General features: G+C 37.5%; 1 protein-coding gene across 1 annotated transcript in view; it reads left to right on the top strand.

Annotated features, from left to right (window-relative positions):
• The window catches only part of LOC141441543 (CCAAT/enhancer-binding protein-like), a 35,384-nt gene that overhangs the window by 11,843 nt on the left and 4,985 nt on the right, over positions 1-18,556 (top strand). The gene's annotated exons all lie outside the window — the stretch shown is intronic.

Raw genomic sequence — 18,556 nt, 5'->3', positions numbered from 1 at the left:
GTCAGATTAAAAATTTGCATCTAAACGGTACAAATCAATCATAATTGAAGGCAATATCAATACATATATTCATTATAATCAGCCGGGAGACGTCCACTATAATAGTGGATAATTGAACTAAGGCCTCCCCATAGAACGCCACAGTGAACGACAACTTGCCATTTGCATCCACCAGTTCCTCGCAGCTATTGCGATGTCGTCAGTCCACCTTGTGGGAAGTCTGTCAACACTTCGTCTTCCGGGTCATGATCGCCACTCGACGACCAATCTCCCCCAACGGTTATCTATTCTTCGAGCAATGTGACCCGCCCATTGCTACTTTTGCTAGCATATTTTTCAAGAATCTTTGAATGGATAGGTACAGTCACCAGCACCAATATCTGACACAACAAGCGTGCATAAATATCTGATACGACTCTATTTCTAGGGCCGGAAGGACGTGTTAGATATTTTTGCACGCGTTTTTGCTGGTGACTGTACCTACACTATGATTACGAAAATAGTTAATCTAATGCGTGCAGTTATGAATGAACTAAGTGTAAATTTAGACTCGAATGCGAATCTAATCATTAACATAATTTAAGCAAGGACAATATAAATAATACACCTACAAGCATGAATGAATCACCTAAAGATTACAGACATGACCAGTATAAAAAGTCTCTGTAACAAATTAGCTCTTAAGCAGTAATGTGTCGCAAGAAGCTGGTCGTTGCAAATAAATGAACGTCCAAAATAACGAGGCTCCTTTAACGTAGCGAGTGGGATACGAGTGTGGGGTCTAAGTATAATTGATGTCATGTGGCCAAAATAGCTTCATCCCGGAACTGTATGCGTCCGTATATAACTTGGATGCCTAAATATACTGGTGATTGTACGTGCCAGTACGCCCCCACTAGACTTTCACTTTTTTTCGTTAATATGCCTTTTGTGTTTTGGATGGCTTTATGCGCGATGTGTCCGCTATTTAAGGATTTACGTAAAATTTTAAAATTTAATAAAGTTCCTACTTTTCATTTCTTTTGACTTGGTCCTTACTATTTACTCATGTTCATAAAGTGTGGTCTACAACTCTGTTGAGTGACTTAAAGTTCAATAGACCCCATTACTGAGAATTTTTGAGCCGACCTCGGTTTTGCATGTGGCCCGACTGTTACTTTTTAATTACTTAACAGTTCTGGAACACTAGACTTGTTTTTTCTTTTTAGTTTTATAAAGCAATGAACTAAAACCCGAACCTTATGATAGCTACGTTTATCTAATCTGTGTTCATTCGGTTCCTCCACCTCCAGACCTCCACACAGTAAAACACACACACAAATCACACAAACCCATCTATCACCACCACCATACTACACACAACCGTTCATCATGCTACTAGATGTTACTCTCAAGAGGGTTCGGTTGTGTTGCTCGGAAGAAGAGCTCTATTTGAGTTCGAAACGTGTCAGTAACTTTAGTGCGTTGGTGGTGATAGATGGGTTTGTGTGATTTGTGTGTTTTTACTGTGTGGAGGTCTGGATTTGTGGTTGCTGAAGTATTGTTTAAGGATTAAAACTTAGCGTAATGTTTGTCACATATTGCATAAACCCATCGACAGGCTCGGGAAAGTTATATCCGGCGAAATCTGTGCCGCTACTTAATTTTTAAACACTGGGTAGTAAGGGTGAGCCTCCATAAAAGCGGAGCGGGTTAATCCGAAACGCGTTAGTGAAAATCCACGTCACATCCCGATCCGTTTATATTGTTGTTACGATTATTGTTAACGGCATAGAAGCGTGTTTAGATACTTTTGATCAAAGTTTTGCTCACAAGTTTATGAACTGCACTGTACCTACCTATACATACCTATATATTTTTCACACCTCTGCTTCAGAAAAGTAACTTTTCCTCCCTGACGAGAGGGAGCAAAGTGCAACTTTTCTGTTCAAGGCTTTTCTAAGTGTTTTATTGCAAATGCCATTTTTTGAAGTTGATAATTGTAAAGCCACGCCATTTTCTATGCTGGTTGTTCTTTAATAATATGAAGAATATATATTTTTTTAAGTTTCTTAATGCTCGGTGTGAAAAGTTGTATGAGCCACTCGGGAGCAAAATTATTTTCATCTTGGGCGTTAACACTTGAATCCTTCATTACGCTCAGGATTCTACTTTAGAATCCCTCGCTACGCTCAGGATTCTATTGTAGAATCCTTCGCTACATTCTGGATTCAATGTACGCCCTCGCCGTAAATACACCATTTTGCTCCCTTGTGACACAAATAACTATTTCTCTATGCTTTCATTTGGTTGATGACGTGCACATGCTTACATTGGTTAACATTGTATGAGTTATATGCCTAATATACAATTTTGTAGATTTGATAAAGCCGGCGGAAGAGCGATAGATGCCGTAACCTTGTGACATACATACATTTTAATTCTTTTATATAATAATTCTTTACATCATCATAATCATCATCTCAGCCCTAGCAAAACTAGATTCGACTCTGAGGTCATCAACCAAAATAGTTTTAACACCTAATGACTTAATAAAAAAATAGTGAATTATACTATGATTGGTTTTTGGGTCTTTTTGTATTTTTTATTTCAACTCCAAATTTGTTACTTTTACGGGTATCCCGTGAAACCATATCGGAAATACAAATGGAGACATGGATGCACAGAAAAACCAGAAAAGCAGACCAGCACTGGGAATCGTACCCAGGTCCTCAGCAATCCGTGCTGCTGGACCAGCAGTGGTGTAGGGGTTATAGCACGCAGCACGGATTGCTGGGTTCGATTCCCAGTGCTGGTCTCTTTTTCTGGTTTTTCTGTGCATCCATGTCTCAGCTTGTATTTTCGATAGTGATCAAGTATATGAAAAAATACAAAAACTGTTTTCTAAAAATTCACTTTAGAAAAAAACAATAAAAAGTATTGGTATTTTAAATAATTTATTGAATCACCCGTATTTTGCGGAGGTCCATATCAATCAAGCGGCCAAAGCGCAAAAAGCGGGTGAGCAAATCTTTTATGATTTAAATTCGGGTTTCGTTCCGCGTACCATGATTTTAGAGCAGCTCGATATTTCGGCACAGCTGCATGCCATGATCACGAGACGACTGGAGAATTGCGGGTATGCTGGTATAACTGTCAGTCAGAAAAATGAATCGAATCGAACGTAACCGATCTACCCTCTTCCTAAGTTGCCCACTACTACTGGAACTCGAACTCACTTTAAAGTCACGGCAAAATACACTCACAGTATCACTCACTTTGTCCGTATTACAAACTACGATCAGGTTTAACTATATTTAGCACTATGGTCTCGCCGGCAAGGCTCGGATACCGGTTAAATTTCCAAACCGTTATCATGTACTTGGCGCAAAACCTTTTTAATTTTTAAACCATTTAAACCATTATTTTTAAACCGGTTTTTAAGGGAACATTTCTATAAAGTTCTTGTCAGATTAACCGGTTTTGAACAATAAAAACCGGTTTATTCCGGCGCAGGATAAACGTCGCCGCCCCGCCGCCTGCCGGCCAGCTGTCACTCGTCGAATAAACTGGTTTATTATGGTTATAGTTAAGTTCTTAAAAACGTCCACGTTCTTATGAAAGTTCGGAGTTAAAACGAAATAAACCGGTATCTACCGCTATTTTATAAACCGGTTCCGAGCCTTGACGAGAGAAAAGTCGTGACGTTTACGGCACGTCACTGCGTTTCCGTACCGTTTGCGTATTTTAAGCAGCGGTGTATAAAGCATGCAAAAAAACGGTGCGTATACGATGCGTCACTGCGACATATTGCATTTTAAACCAGCGGTATGGCCGCCCCTTAAAGCGGCAAAATCTTTGTGCGACAATGTTGCTGCATGCTGAGAAAAATAGAGTAACTGAGGGTTATTATTAAGATTTTCCCATTCCCATGCTCGTTAAACGGTGCAAGAAATCTTGTGCTAGTTTCTTTACATTACGGGGCCGGGCGGCTATGGATTCACAAATGGTCTATTATCGCCGGCAATGTATAGCAACGCGCTCTTGTTTCTCGATCCGTAAAGACTCGTAATTTCGTAGATTTGCTTACTAGAATGAGCGTCAAGGTCGAGCGCGTAGACATGCTACGCTGCTACGCTTGTTTACAATCTGCGTAGTATCCTACGTTTGAAACATGAAACTTGTATAGGTAAAAGAACACTTTTTTTTTTATTCTACTGGATGGCAAACGAGCAAGAGGGTCTCCTGATGGTAAGAGATCACCACCGCCCATAAACAACTGCAACACCAGGGGTATTGCAGATGCGTTGCCTACCTAGAGGCCTAAGATGGGATACCTCAAGTGCCAGTAATTTCACCGGCTGCCTTACTCTCCACGCCGAAACACAACAGTGCTGCTGCTTCACGGCAGGATTAGCCAGCAAGATGGTGGTAGCAATCGGGGCGGACCTTGCACAAGGTCCTACCACCTGCATCTAAATCGGTCCAAACAAACAACCTTTCACCCTAAATGTTCCGTCGTGGGTAAAAACTTAAGATGACCTGGTTGTATGTCGTAGTGCACGGAATTGATATGGGAAGTCATTTTTCGAATAATAATATGGAACGTCGACTTACCTATACGGACATGTGACTACGACGTACCATCATCTTCATCATCTTAAGTTTCTTAAGCTCGTCTTCTTAAGTTTTTTACCAATTCTACAACAATACAATACAATACAATAACTCTTTATTGCACACCAACACAGAAAACAGGTATATACATACAGATTTTCTAAGGTAAGCAATAGGAGGCCTTATCGTTTCAGAGCGACCCTTCCAGGCAACCTTTACAATGGACAGAAGTAAGGAATAAATTTTAGCAGGTGGTGCTATTTACAGTAGATTAGAGCAATATCAAGAATACACTAACACATACAATACACATACACAACAAATGTAAACAGATAGAGATAGATAGGTAGATAGATACCATAACAACATATAACATTCATACGCAAGATTACAGAGCGCCTCAACTCTATTATTAATTCTGTGACAAAAATGTTACCTACTCCTACTACTTTTACGTTTACACATATTCGATACACACAAAATATAACCTAACCAAAAAAAGATTGGAAAACCCCCGACATTGTCACTTAAAAGTTCAATACCTATCTCAAAAACGGCTACCGATTTTGATAAAACATGTTTAAGAACCATCGCTAGAAAACCTGCTTTCAAATAAAAAAACCCCATTCAAATCGGTTCACCCGTTTAAGAGCTACGGTGCCACAGACATACAGACAGACACACATAGCGGTCAAACTTATAACACCCCTCTTTTTGCGTCGGGGGTTAAAAAATATAAAAAAATAATCAAAACCGGCCAAGAGCGTGTCGGACACGCCCTAGATAGGGTTCCGTATCCATTACGAAAAAAATCAAGTAATATTTTTCCGAGGATTTCGTATTGTGTACGGAATCTTCCAAGTTTAGGTACCTTAGGCTGCTATTTACTCTTAAACTACTCCTTATTCTCAAGCAATCTTATAATTTTCCTTGTAAATTTGATAAACTTACTACCATTCTCATTTTCACTTTTAATGAAGAATTTTAATTTTTACTTTAAAGTTGAATATTTCGCAAACAGATCACTGAATTGAAAAATCATCTTAGTAACCCCCCAATGGCTTTAAAAGACCTATCCAACGATACCTGACACTATAGGGTTAGTCGAGGAAAAAAAATCACCCCCACTTTACGTCTGTGGGAGGAAGCCTAAAAAAAATTGTTTATTTTTTATTTTACCACTAGTGGCTGACTGATACGTAGGTATATTAATGCTAAATTACAGTTTTATAGTACTAACGGTCTTTGAGCTTAGCCGCGGACAGACAGACAGACAGAGAGACGGACAGACATGGCGAAATTATAAGGGTTCCTAGTTGACTACAGAACCCTAAAAACATCGAATAGCAGATGACGCGCGTTTCACAAGTGTACATACTATCAGATTTTCTACATGCGCAAACTGAATCGTCTTCACAAATCTGACGCTTTATAAAGCGTACGCGTGGGACACGTATAAATGCTGGGATGATGATGATGATGATATAAGGCACGAGGGTCACACGGCTGTCAAGAGAAGCAGGGCACAAAGACCACGCGGCCAAAACGCACATGTTTTCAACTTTTTGAATGGCTTCAGTTAGCAAAGTTGCGTTTTTCACTCACTGATCACGTTGACCGAAAATCTGTGGTTTAACACGTTTAACGAGAACCGAGTGTCGGGGGGGCTTCTTGTGGCGCGTGGCTGTGGAAGCTGACTAACTAATAAGATTTTCACGTCTCCTGCTCGTAAACTTCTTATTTATGGTTGATCTAGGCGTCATAAAATGACCTTTTATGCTCTAGTGCATAAAGTAAGATGTGCGTCTAAGACCAAGGCAATCAGGTGTCAATAGCCACAAACAAAGAAGTTTCTACATATTTTTGTTTAATATTTTTTTATTTATATAAAACTAAAAATCAATGAATGAATGTAAATAGGTAAATCAATAAAACTAAAAAATTATAATTCAAAGTCAAAGTCAAAATACCTTTATTTATTTTTTTAGGCTATAACAAGCACTTGTGAATGTCAAAAAAATCTACCACCGGTTCGGAAAAACCTCTGTTGAGAAGAATCCGGCAAGAAACTCAACGAGGTATTTTTTTTAAACAGATCTACAATATTATTAAATGATATCTATACATCACAAGTATTTATCACAACTTTATTTTAAACACAGTAGGTTCGCTATTTGAAGGGATCGCTAATGCAGATCGGAATGATTTCCAAATATCCCTGTCCATGACATAATCATTATTTTTATAATACGCCTTTGATGTTAATGTCTTCTTGACAATAGATCTGAATTTTGTATCCGTTTCATTTGTGTTTGGAATTTGATTATAAAAAACGTATGCAATTTCCCAGAAACGACTTTTTGGTTTAAGCCAGTCTGAAAGATGGAACTTTAAGCTTCCCTGTGTTTCAAGTAGCCTTTGGCTTATCGACGTTAGTGGGAAAATCACATATATTCTTTCTTACATACATGATTATTTCAAAAACATAAATGAGGGCAGGTTTAGGATACCTGTTTCCTTAAAAAAGATCTTAAAGATTCACGCGTCTTCAAATTATAAATTGCTCTAATTGCTCTCGTATTTTCCAAACTGCAAAAGCAGCAGAGCTCAATCTACCCGCGATTGCTGTGACGTGAGGTCCCTATTGTAGTTTAGAATTGAGCGTTATTCCTAAAAATACTGTTGATTTTACACGAATGCTGTAACTTTGCACGAATATATGTATATGTAAACTATGCCGACAAAATGGTACAATAAAAATTAAAATTAAATCTTTTTTAGAGTACCTCCTATATAGACGTAAAGTGGGGGTGTTTTTTTTTTCTCATCCAACCTTATAGTGTGGGGTATCGTTGGACAGGTCTTAAAATCATTAGGGGGTTGCAAAACCGATTTTTCGATTCAGTGATTTGTTTGCAAAATATTCAACTTTAAAGTGCAAATTTTCATTAAAATCGAGCGTCGTCCCTCCTCTAAAATCTAAACCGGTGGATGGATTAATTCGTAAAAAATCAGGATGGTAGTAAGTATATCAAACTTACAAGGAAAACTATAACGGTTAAGTTTTCTTGAGAATTATTAGTAGTTTAAGAGTAAATAGCCGCTTAAGGTATAAAATATACCTAAACTTGGAATATTCCGTACAAAATACGAAATCCTTGAAAAAATATTACTTTATTTTTTCGTAATGGCTACGGAACCCTATTTCGGGCATGTCCGACACGCTCTTTAACAAACTTAGTGCTTAAGACCTAGACGTGGTTGACCTGCTTTATTATTTTGGATATTATTTCAAAATTCCTAGAATTCTTTATTCAATGAACAATTTGTACTTTATAAAGTACATTCGGCCGTTATTCTTAGTGTTAATTGGTCCTTTATAAAGTACGCGAGGACCCAGGAGGCTACTAACTAGCATGTGTAACAATAGCTTTGGGTCAGTGCTGTACAACTTCAGTCTACTCTACAGCAGGGCTACTACGAAACTCGAAGTTCGTATCGTACCGTCCCGCTCGCTCTCGCATTAAATAGTATAAGTGTCAAAGGGACCGCACGACACGAACTTCGTGTTTCGAGTTTCGTAGTAGCCCTGCAGTAGCTCTTGTCCAGTAGTGTAGTATTCACGTTTGGAAAAACATTAAAGAAATAGCGAAGTACTCCATGCACGTATTTAGGGCAAATAGATAACAGTGGGACACATGCGTTATCGACGCATAGACAAACAAACATCCTATCTGATTAGTGATCGAGACGAATTTGAGGCTATTAGAATTGCATAAATGTGACAAGGACGGTAACGGCGTACTTTCGGCTCGTGTTGTAAGATAATGATATAGTATTACGATACAAAATAATGACCGATTTCGAATATAAATTTTCGGTCCTTTTATCTATCCATTGTAGCTGTCTACTCTTATTTCTGATGTCCTTTCAATCGTTCAAAGGTTAACTGGAAGAGATCCCTTTAAGGCATAAGTTCGCCTCTGTACATCTCTTTCTCTTGTTAAATGTTATTTTCATACGTTTTATGTACAATAAAGAGTTATTAAACACAATACAAATACAATACGTATTTATCCCTCTAAAGAAGTGCTAGGTACATTCCAGTTTAAATACCAGATCTAAATCTAAGTCTAATAACGTCATAAATATTTTGTAATATTATTATACTTATCTTAAATTATATCTGAAACATTTCAGGTATGTTGCGTGTGATAGCAGATCCCTGGTTTTGGATGTTCCACTCCAGATAACAAATTCTTCAGATACGAAGCATGAGTAACTTATTTTTTATTTTACCCGACTGCCCGAAGAAGGGTTAAGTTTGTCGAGCGTTTGAATGTAAGTAATGGCTGACCGGAATTATAAAAAACCTCGCCATATTGCGGAAAACCAATAGAACTAATTTCTTGCACTGGCAACACCAAATTCAATTGTCAAAGTTTAACGTTGTTTGCGCGTGGTATTTTAAAGTGTTATTTTGTGTTTTTGTGCGTTAAAGTGCCGAAAATTATCCACAGGAAGGAAAATAATTCACAATGCATAAAAGTATTTGTCATATAAAAAGTCTGAGGGATTATAAAATATTCCTTTAAATAACATCACCGACACCGTTGTCAATGTGACTGGTAGGTATCGTATAGTAAGTGTAAAGAATGTTGCAATATAAAACGTAGAAGTGCTGCCCTCGCGTCAGGTTTTTTATATTCCTGGTCAGCCTTTATGTACCTATGGTTATTTATTTGGTTTGGTTGGCTACAGAAAGGTAGCCTAAACGGTTGGACGGTTTTAAACATTTGAGGTATCATTAATTAAATTCGTTCTAATTGTTGGAGTGATATAAGGTATGATATTTTGAAAATAATGTTCGAGAAAAAAATATGCAGTGGATTTAAAACTTTCTTTTAGTTTAATAATATGGGTATCAAATAAAAACTAATAATTAGCCAATTCCTTTTGTAACACTTTTAAGCAACATATTCACAGAAATATCAAGAAAGTATTAACTAAAGAAAATCTGTTTATCTTAAAAAAAAAAACGGAAAAATCAAGTTTAGTAGTCTAGAAGAAAACTGTATGTAATATTTTTATATCTCACAACACATTTAGTGTCAATATACTTACGTAACACAATATACCTAATTACGTAAACGTTAAATCCAACATGTTTAAATTTATTGATTGATAACGCCATGATTAACGTCTAGAACTTTAAGTAACTTAAACTTCGACTTGTTTCTGATTTTATTTTTATTATAAGTATTTCAAAAGTACATTTTTTATATACTTAAAGAAAGAGAGAAAGAAATCATTTATTGCCACAATAAAAAAACAATTGAAAAAGTAAAACATACACTAAACCTAACCAGTAAAACAGTTTTTTGTGGCAAAAGGAGCGGACGCAGGACGGAGCATTGCGCAGCGCTGATTTTCAGTCCGCCCCCCTCCCCGCACTCCTTACCATTTTAACAAATAACAAATAGCGGGTAGACTTAAACTAACTTGCACCTTAAAAAATAACCGAACAACAGCTGTTAAAAAAAACCTCATGTACCTATGCATTAAAAAGAAAAAGAGTTATTGCTCTGTCATTTCATTACTCTCTTTTTTTAATTTCAAATACCAGACAAACCTGATATAAACCTGAAACCTGTTATATAACAACACAAGTACACACAAGTACAAGTGGTACAAGTGAGTGGAAAATTACGAGCCACTATTGAAAATCCCTTAGGGGTTTATGTAATAGCTGGCGAGTCATCGCGTTTCAATACGCGTACAAACTTAAGCTATAGGTACATAAGATCAAACCTGGTTATCACAGGCTGGTAGTATTTTTTTTAAAGTTCGTTTACACTGTTTGTAGTCAGTGGCAGCACTTAAAACATCACTTAAAAAATCTTTTGGAAGGGTATTCAGTATTTTAGGTTTACTAAGCTTTGGACAAATTATTGCGCCGTTTAAAAATGCGTGCTTTTGTCATTCACTTACGCATTTCATTTATCTCTAGCTATTTTTATTAGGTTGATTCACCCCGTGAAAGGGCTCTTGGCTCTTTGTTCTGAATTCAATTATTATTTGAATTTTAAATACATAAGTAAGAATTCTAAGAAAAAGAAGCCGTGTTGGCCTAGTATTGAACGTGGGTTCAATCCCCTGATTTTTTCAATTTCATGTGCGAAATTACATTTGAAATTTACCACGAGCTTTACGGTGAAGGAAAACATGTTGGGGAAACCTGCACACACTTGAGAAGAAATTCAATAGTGTGTGTGAAGTTCCCGGTCCGCGCTGGACCCGCTTGGGAACTACGGCCTAAGCCGTCTTATTCTGAGAGGAGTTCTATGCCCAGCAGTGGGACGTATATACGCTGGGATGATAATGATGATGACGGCCAATTTTAATAACTTAAAAAAGAACTTACGTTAATTTCACTCCTATCCTAACTATTATAACGATATTTCAACTAGAAATTTCGGAACATTCCTTCGAAGACACGTGTTTAAATTTTGCTGGCATCAGTTTAATTTAAATTAAAATATAAGGTGCTAGCTAACAAATTAAGTACCAATATTTTAAGAGACTTTAAATTAGATCAAAACAATTAACTTTAAATATAAAATAAGAAAACTTTTTATACGATATTTTTATAATTAAAATATCATTCCGCCCAAACATAATCAGCCTGTGCATTTGAGTGACAAGATATTTAACATTGTCTGTCAAGTGGACCGTCGTTTGTCATAACCGTCGACGATTGGCGGGAAAGCTTTTAGTAAGCATTGTGACTTTGACATTTTTAAGTATCTAAGTGAAGTGGCTGGTTACTAGTGACAGTCAAGACAGTCAAAAAAGTTTTTTTCAAACATGACATGAAATATTGACGTTGTGTTACAAATAATAGGCCGAGAAGTAGCGGCCTGCAAAGAGATTTCATACAACTTTGCAGGCCGCTGGCCGGCAATGCGACCGTCTTTTGTTTCAACGTCCGCTTTCCGGCATCTACGCCAGCCACAGCAGCACCGCCCTTGTCCGTGCGCAGCAGACAGCGCGACACGCGCGCACGCAACAGGGCGACCAGACTAGCGTCCCGCCATGCTTGATTTCTTGTTTTTTTATTTATTTTATTTCATGTCATGTAAGAAAAGCACTACACAAGCCTCGGCCGGAACGTGGGGTTGCCAGCCTCGCATTCCTATACGTGTCTATAATATCTGCTTGGCCGGCAACCCCCTACTTCCCGGCCTCTACCTACAGTAATGTACTATTAATAACTGACTATTAATTATCTCATTTACAGTGATTTTACGCAGTAAAGTTGATTCTCTAATTGTCTCCAAAAAGTAACATAAACTTTTACATATTTTATACTTAAGTCCACTCCTAGAGACGAGTACTATCAGCTGTAAAAATATTAGTACCTAATTTCTTAGCACCTTACATATCTGCTTCAGTCATTCATTGTTTATCTCTTTTCATTGGCCTTACTTTAATTATGCTGGGTCATGCCCCCCCTCCCCGAAGCGCATGTGTGTACAGGAAGAATGTCCTCAAAGCGCATGCGCGCATGCGCAAGCGCGCGTCCGGCCGCGCCGGCGCGGTGCGCGGTATGCGCGCGCACTTTCACTCATGCGTGCGTTGGGGGCGGGGCTTCATTAATGTCCTACATTCGGGATGCGTTACGTCACAGCCGGCGACTCGCGAAGCAATGTCAGACGCTGGAGGCGGTAGTTTTGTGATAATGTTTAGCCATGTACATAATAGGTAGCACAAATTTCTCGTAGCACAAAATCGAGCCATTGAGAACATCGAATCGAATCGAAATCATGTGGCACTACCTATACGAGTGTGGTTTGACGAAGTGAGCCGCAGGCGATGTGTGTCTGTCATTCTGCATAGGCGTCTATTTGCGTGAATATAAGGGATGGGCCGAAATTCGTTTTACATTCGGTTTAACCAAATTTCGGCAGCGTGGGCTGAACTTTGGCATTCAGCCGAAACCTATTCTTTTAATAAACATCTTGATTACAATTCGTAAATTGATTAAAAAAAAAAGTTTTTGGTTCACAATGTTCACAACCTAACAATCAAATTTTACAATCTATCTGCTCCTATTATTATTATTATTAAGAGGCAGGTTATCCAACTGAAGTTCAGCCGAGTTCTCAAGTCGACGCGTATATATATATATTTATGTGTGACCACGCATAACTTTTTACAGAGTACTCCGATTTTGATGATTCTTTTTTTATTGGAAAGCGTATACCCCGAAAGTGGTCTTATTTAAATTTGGAACAAATATTCCTACTCTAAGGGTAGGAAACAGGGGATGATTGATTGTTCAGTCGCTGATTGTACTGTATGACCAGGCATAACTTTTTACAGAGTAGTCTGATTTTCATAATTCTTTTTTTATTAGATAGGGCATACCTTGAAGTTGGTATTATATACATTTGAAAAAAAAACACCCCAAGGGTGGGAAAAAAGTATAAAATAAAATTGATTTGTTAAAAAGTTTTTTATTTTTACCGAATGTTCGGCCGAAGTTCGTATTCGGTTCAAACCACACATTCGGCTCGGCCCATCACTAGTGAATACCATTTTGCGTATGTGTCATTTAGCGTGTAGGTACCTTATCGGAGAAAAAAATGTTATTCATTAATAGCGAGTAACAATTGAGTGGTTTCTTGGGTAAAAAAAATATATTTAGTTTTTTAGTTAGATTGACAGAACATATTGGACACGTATTTTTTCTTACGTTGCTAAAAAGTGTCGTACGGCGTGACATCACAGGCCCTCACTCCCGATTGACGATTTATTTTTGTCATTTTTGTTTGGTTGACAAAAGAAAAGGTGCAGGTGGTTGTGCAAGGTCCGCCCGGATTGCTACCACCATCTTGCTCGCTAATCCTGCCGTGAAGCAGTGCTTGCACTGTTGTGTTTCGGCGTGGAGAGTAAGACAGCCGGTGAAATTACTGGCACTTGAGGTATCCCATCTTAGGCCTCTAGGTTGGCAACGCATCTGCAATACTCCTGGGCCTGGGCGGTGGTGATCTTTTAACATCAGGAGACCCAATTGCTCGTTTGCCATCCAGTCGAATAAAAAAAAAATCTTGTCTAATTTTTTTTATGATAATCTAGCTACTGTTACACATGCTGTTTACTAGCACGAAAGCATGCTACTATTGAGCAAATGCTACCTACTAGCATGTGTGTATAGGACACGTGCTACTATTAAGCATGATTATTTAGTGGCACTACTTCAGGTACTAGCATGCTAGTATCGAGTATCTGTAAGGCGGTTATAGCAGACGGACTAATTATATTTTTTAGAATAATTGCTAATATTTCATTAAATAGCTAAAATGTCATTTAAAAACCAAAACCTTCAATTTCCCTTTAGTTCCTTAAAACTAAATACTAGAAATGGCTCTCGTGGCATTGTGGCTAAAAAGCTGACAGCGGTTCCTCGTCGAATGGCTTAAATAAAACAAAATTAATCAAAACATATTGATTTTGTAATATTTAAAACATAATTCGAAATTGTTATTTCAAATTACCAAATTAGTTCGATTGGCAAAGAAAGTTAAATTGTAATTAATATCTAGATTGACCCAGAAGCAATCGTGGCGTAAATTCTATTGCATAACGTAGCATTTTTAATTAACCCACAATCACAAAAATAAAATAAGTCCTTATCTGCTGTGAATGCCCTAAAGTTGCTGACTGATAATATATGTAAAGGATTATACAGATACTTGTTGTTATCAGATAAAGATGTCATGAATTATTCATATTCATATCGTTTATTTATTAATAGTCACAATTTATTTTTAGAACGCCTAATAATATTCTAGATGCATATATAAGTTATTTAAAAAAAACATCAAATGACAAAGATAAAATGTGTCCAAGTTCGGGACTGGGGTTGTGACGTCACGCCTAATTAAAAAGTGCACCAAAGCGTGAGGTCACACGTAACTTTAACGGGCTATTACTTAATCATTTTTCAGTTAATTATTGACAATTGAAAAAATTCGTGTCCAACATTTTTTGATAATCTAACTGCGCATGCGCGTGGATCGGCAAGCGCAGCGTAGGACGTCCACCAACGAGATGGACGGATGACCTGCAGGTTAAAGCCGCGGGTTCACGGTGGATGCAGACCGCTTCCAACCGAAGCAACTTTAGGTTTATGAGGAGTCCTATCTCCAACAGCGTCCTATAGCTGATATGATGATGATGATGATGATGATGCATCTAACTGACGGAGTAGTTGTAAATACTTAGGAATATAACCTAAAAAACTCGTCGAACAATAAATACCTGTACTAAATTACATTTATCTGACACTCTAGATCTCAGGGACAAATTTAGAGGAACGCAAAAAAAAGTGATAATTTTTTTTTTTTTCTATTTTTCCTGGTCAAGCATTAAGTATGCGTTATGCTAACTTTTTTATGCGTTCCCGGCAAAATTGTCTATTTCAAAATGCCTCCTCCACTGCTTCGTAGTTCGCTGTCTCCTCGTGGATGCATTGACATTACGGTGCGCGTACGCACTGCTACTACTCCATATTATCATCACGCCACCGTTCACTGAAACATTGTTTTATTAGTCGATTTTACCATTTTTTTAAACCTTTCAGATATTTTTGATAACGTGAAAAATACATTCCACAAGAAATTACAAGATTTTCACCTTGTTTCTCCCTTACTTAAGCGTTGGGTTCATTAAATGGAGATCCGCAAAGTAACACCTGAAGTAACCAATACCTTAACCCATAATCAAGAGCTGACTGCTGGCTGCTGGCTGCTGTAGGTGAGCAGTTGTGGTTCTCAAAATGTTCTACACTATCTATCTATAACTTTGGATTAATCTATCTTTTTTTTTCTTTTTCTTTGACAGTATAGTCGTGCGTAGATCATTTTGAGCACCGTAACCGTGCTGACGGTACAGTCAAGTGTAAAAATATAAACTTATTCAAAGTTTCAAAAACATGTACCACAGACTGTTATTCCGACGCAATAAGGCCGTAGTAACATATTGTTGAGTGGTTCGAATAGATACTTATTTTTGAACGCCTAAAAAATCAAGGTCGTAGAACAACGTTTAGTCCGTACGCGTATCGGAAAAAAATCACACAGCGGGTCTTTGAACCATGGCGCCGAAACTAAGGTCATTGCACTCTGCATCTGATGCACTCGCTGATAATGTTGGAGCTGTGCATTGATAAACAGGAGGAAAAAGTAGTGATAACGATATAATAGTTGTCTGTGCAAGAATCGTTCTTTCATGTTTTTTTGTGGTTTTTTCCTATGACATTGCTGCTGAGTCTAAGCGGGAATTTCGGTAAAACTGACATTTAATAAATAATAATAAATAAATATCATGGGACACTTGACACCAATTGACCTAGTCCCAAACTAAGCAAAGCTTGTACTATGGATACTCGTACTAGGCAACTGATAAATATACTTATATAGATAAATACATAAATTGAAAATACAAACTGAAATATAGATGCACAGAAAAACCAGAAAAAAAAATAAGACCAGCACTGGGAATCGAACCCAGGTCCTCGGCATTCCGTGCCGTGTGCTATACCGCTACACCAATATAATATATTGTATTTTCAACTTAGGTTTTACGGGATGACCGTAAAAGTAAAAATTTGGAATTGAAATAAAAAATACAAAAAGATTCCAAAAAACCAATCTTAATTTAGATAAATACATACTTAAATACATATTAAACATCCATGACCCGAGAAAAAACATTCGTATTATTTATACAAATATCTGCCCCGGCCAGGAATCGAACCCGGGACCTCAAGCTTCGTAGTCAGGTTCTCTAACCACTTGGCCATCCGGTCGTCATGATTGGTAAATATGCACTTTGAGGGTCCGTTCTTCAAAAAACTGTACTAAAAGATAATCCAAACAAAACTTATAGCTAAACAACACTATTAAGTCAAAAAAGTTATCTTGTTATAGGTACGCTACTGCTAAACCTACCATTAATATTTTATTGAACAACATGAATCAGTATAATAAGTTTACAAAAAGACAAAATGCTGGTAGACATAATTATAGGCGATCTTATAGTTTAAAAGTTTTCTATGCCAGACAACTTTTTAGACATAGAACTAATTCAAACTAGGTGGCGGAAATATACTGGAGGTTTTTATTAAAAGTACAATAAGTATTAAATTCAAGCTAATTGGGAGGATTAGAAGTGGGACAAAAACATTGAAAACAAACAAAGAAATTAGCATAAAAACACTTATGTTTATATTGAGAGAGATACAAATTGCAAAATCGAAATTTGTCAACAAAACTTGAGCCCTTCTTTTAAGCAAAATGTACGTTGCCATTTTAAATCATTTGGCAACGAGTTAAGCCTTCGGTTTATAAGATACAGCCCTGTGATGTACGTACGGACGTCTAGCGACATTAATAGGGCTCTAACTGTAACCTTACGGTACCTATAGAACCCCAAAAATCAAAGTTCCCAAGCTGCAGGCTCCTAACGGCCACTTGCTAAAACACTCGAAGTAGGTTATTTGTATCAAAATGTAAGGATATTTTTTGATATTAGTAAACTAGTCTAAATGGTTAATGACTTGCTGGATAGTCAAATCTAGATTTAGTTGCTAAACCTGGTTTAAGTTCAAATTATTTATTCATCAGACAGCATAATTGATGCAGATTTGTTAGTAACATTACAAAAAATTACTTACCAATACCATGTTAATAAGTTATAAAAAAGAAAACAAACGATTTACCGCGAAGCGGACATGTCAGCCTCATAGTGCCTCATAAAGGAGTGGTTTTAAGCCTGTTCCATACATTTTGACACTACACTACACACACTACATAACTCGGTTTAACACGAATCGACCAATGATTTAACTTGTTTTTACTACAGTCAAACTACAATCTCCTATATCTAGATCGATAAAACCGATCACAACAAACTATCACATCATCGTCACAGCCATCACTATCATCACAAAACTGTGTCAGCACAGCGCACAGCAGTCATTATTGACATTTCCCGCGTGCCACTTTCTACTAACATTAAACTTTAGCCAAAATGACGTAACTTACTGGCACATTGGGTCTCTGGGGCTTGCATAAGTCGAATTTTGAGTTGCATAAGTGTGAAAGTCGGTCGAGTCGCTTCCGCGGTTATGCAATCGGCGACATAGTTCAGCCGACCATGAGGTTGAGATTTTGGAGACCACTGTTTAGTTTAGTGAATAGTCCAACCGTTATTCTGACCCACCGCAGAACGGTAAACAGAAGTTTCGTCCTGCGTATTCTTCTTGGCAATGATGGTCTTTCCGAAAGCGCTGTCAGTATAAAAAAAACCGGGCAAGAGTGTGTCGGACACGCCCAAGATAGTCCGTAGCCGTTACAAAAAAATCAGGTAATATTTTTCTAAGAATATTGCATTTTGTATAGAAACTTAAGTCTAAGTCTATATTTTGTACTTTAGGCTGCTATTTACTCTTAAACTACTAATAACTCTCAAGCAAATTTAGCCGTTATAGGTTTTCTTGTAAATTTGATATTCCTACTTCCTACGATCATGTTTTTTTTTAGGATAGCCACAGACGGACAGACAGATAGATAGAACAGACGTGGCGAAACTATAAGGGTTCCGATTTGCCATTTTTGCTACGGAACGGTAAAAAGTGACGTGTAAAAGAGCCCTTTGCTACTTGTACTATTACTAATTCTGTGCCTTTGCAGAAGTTCATTTTTATTATTCTCTGAATTGAGATCCATGCGACGATGTCGAGAATAGGCGATGGCCGGCAACGCATCTGTAATTCAACTTACGAGTATTAAGGGGCAGTCATGGTTGGCGGTGATTGCATTCCATCCTGACCCGCCTGCTCGTTTTACCCACTATCATTTTTTTAAAATGCCCCAAAAATAGGACACGTTTC

This window comes from Choristoneura fumiferana, chromosome 24 (genome assembly GCF_025370935.1).
Source record: "Choristoneura fumiferana chromosome 24, NRCan_CFum_1, whole genome shotgun sequence".
NCBI lineage: Eukaryota > Metazoa > Arthropoda > Insecta > Lepidoptera > Tortricidae > Choristoneura > Choristoneura fumiferana.
Note: the sequence above shows the minus strand (reverse complement) of the source record. Positions and strands in the feature narration are given on the sequence as shown.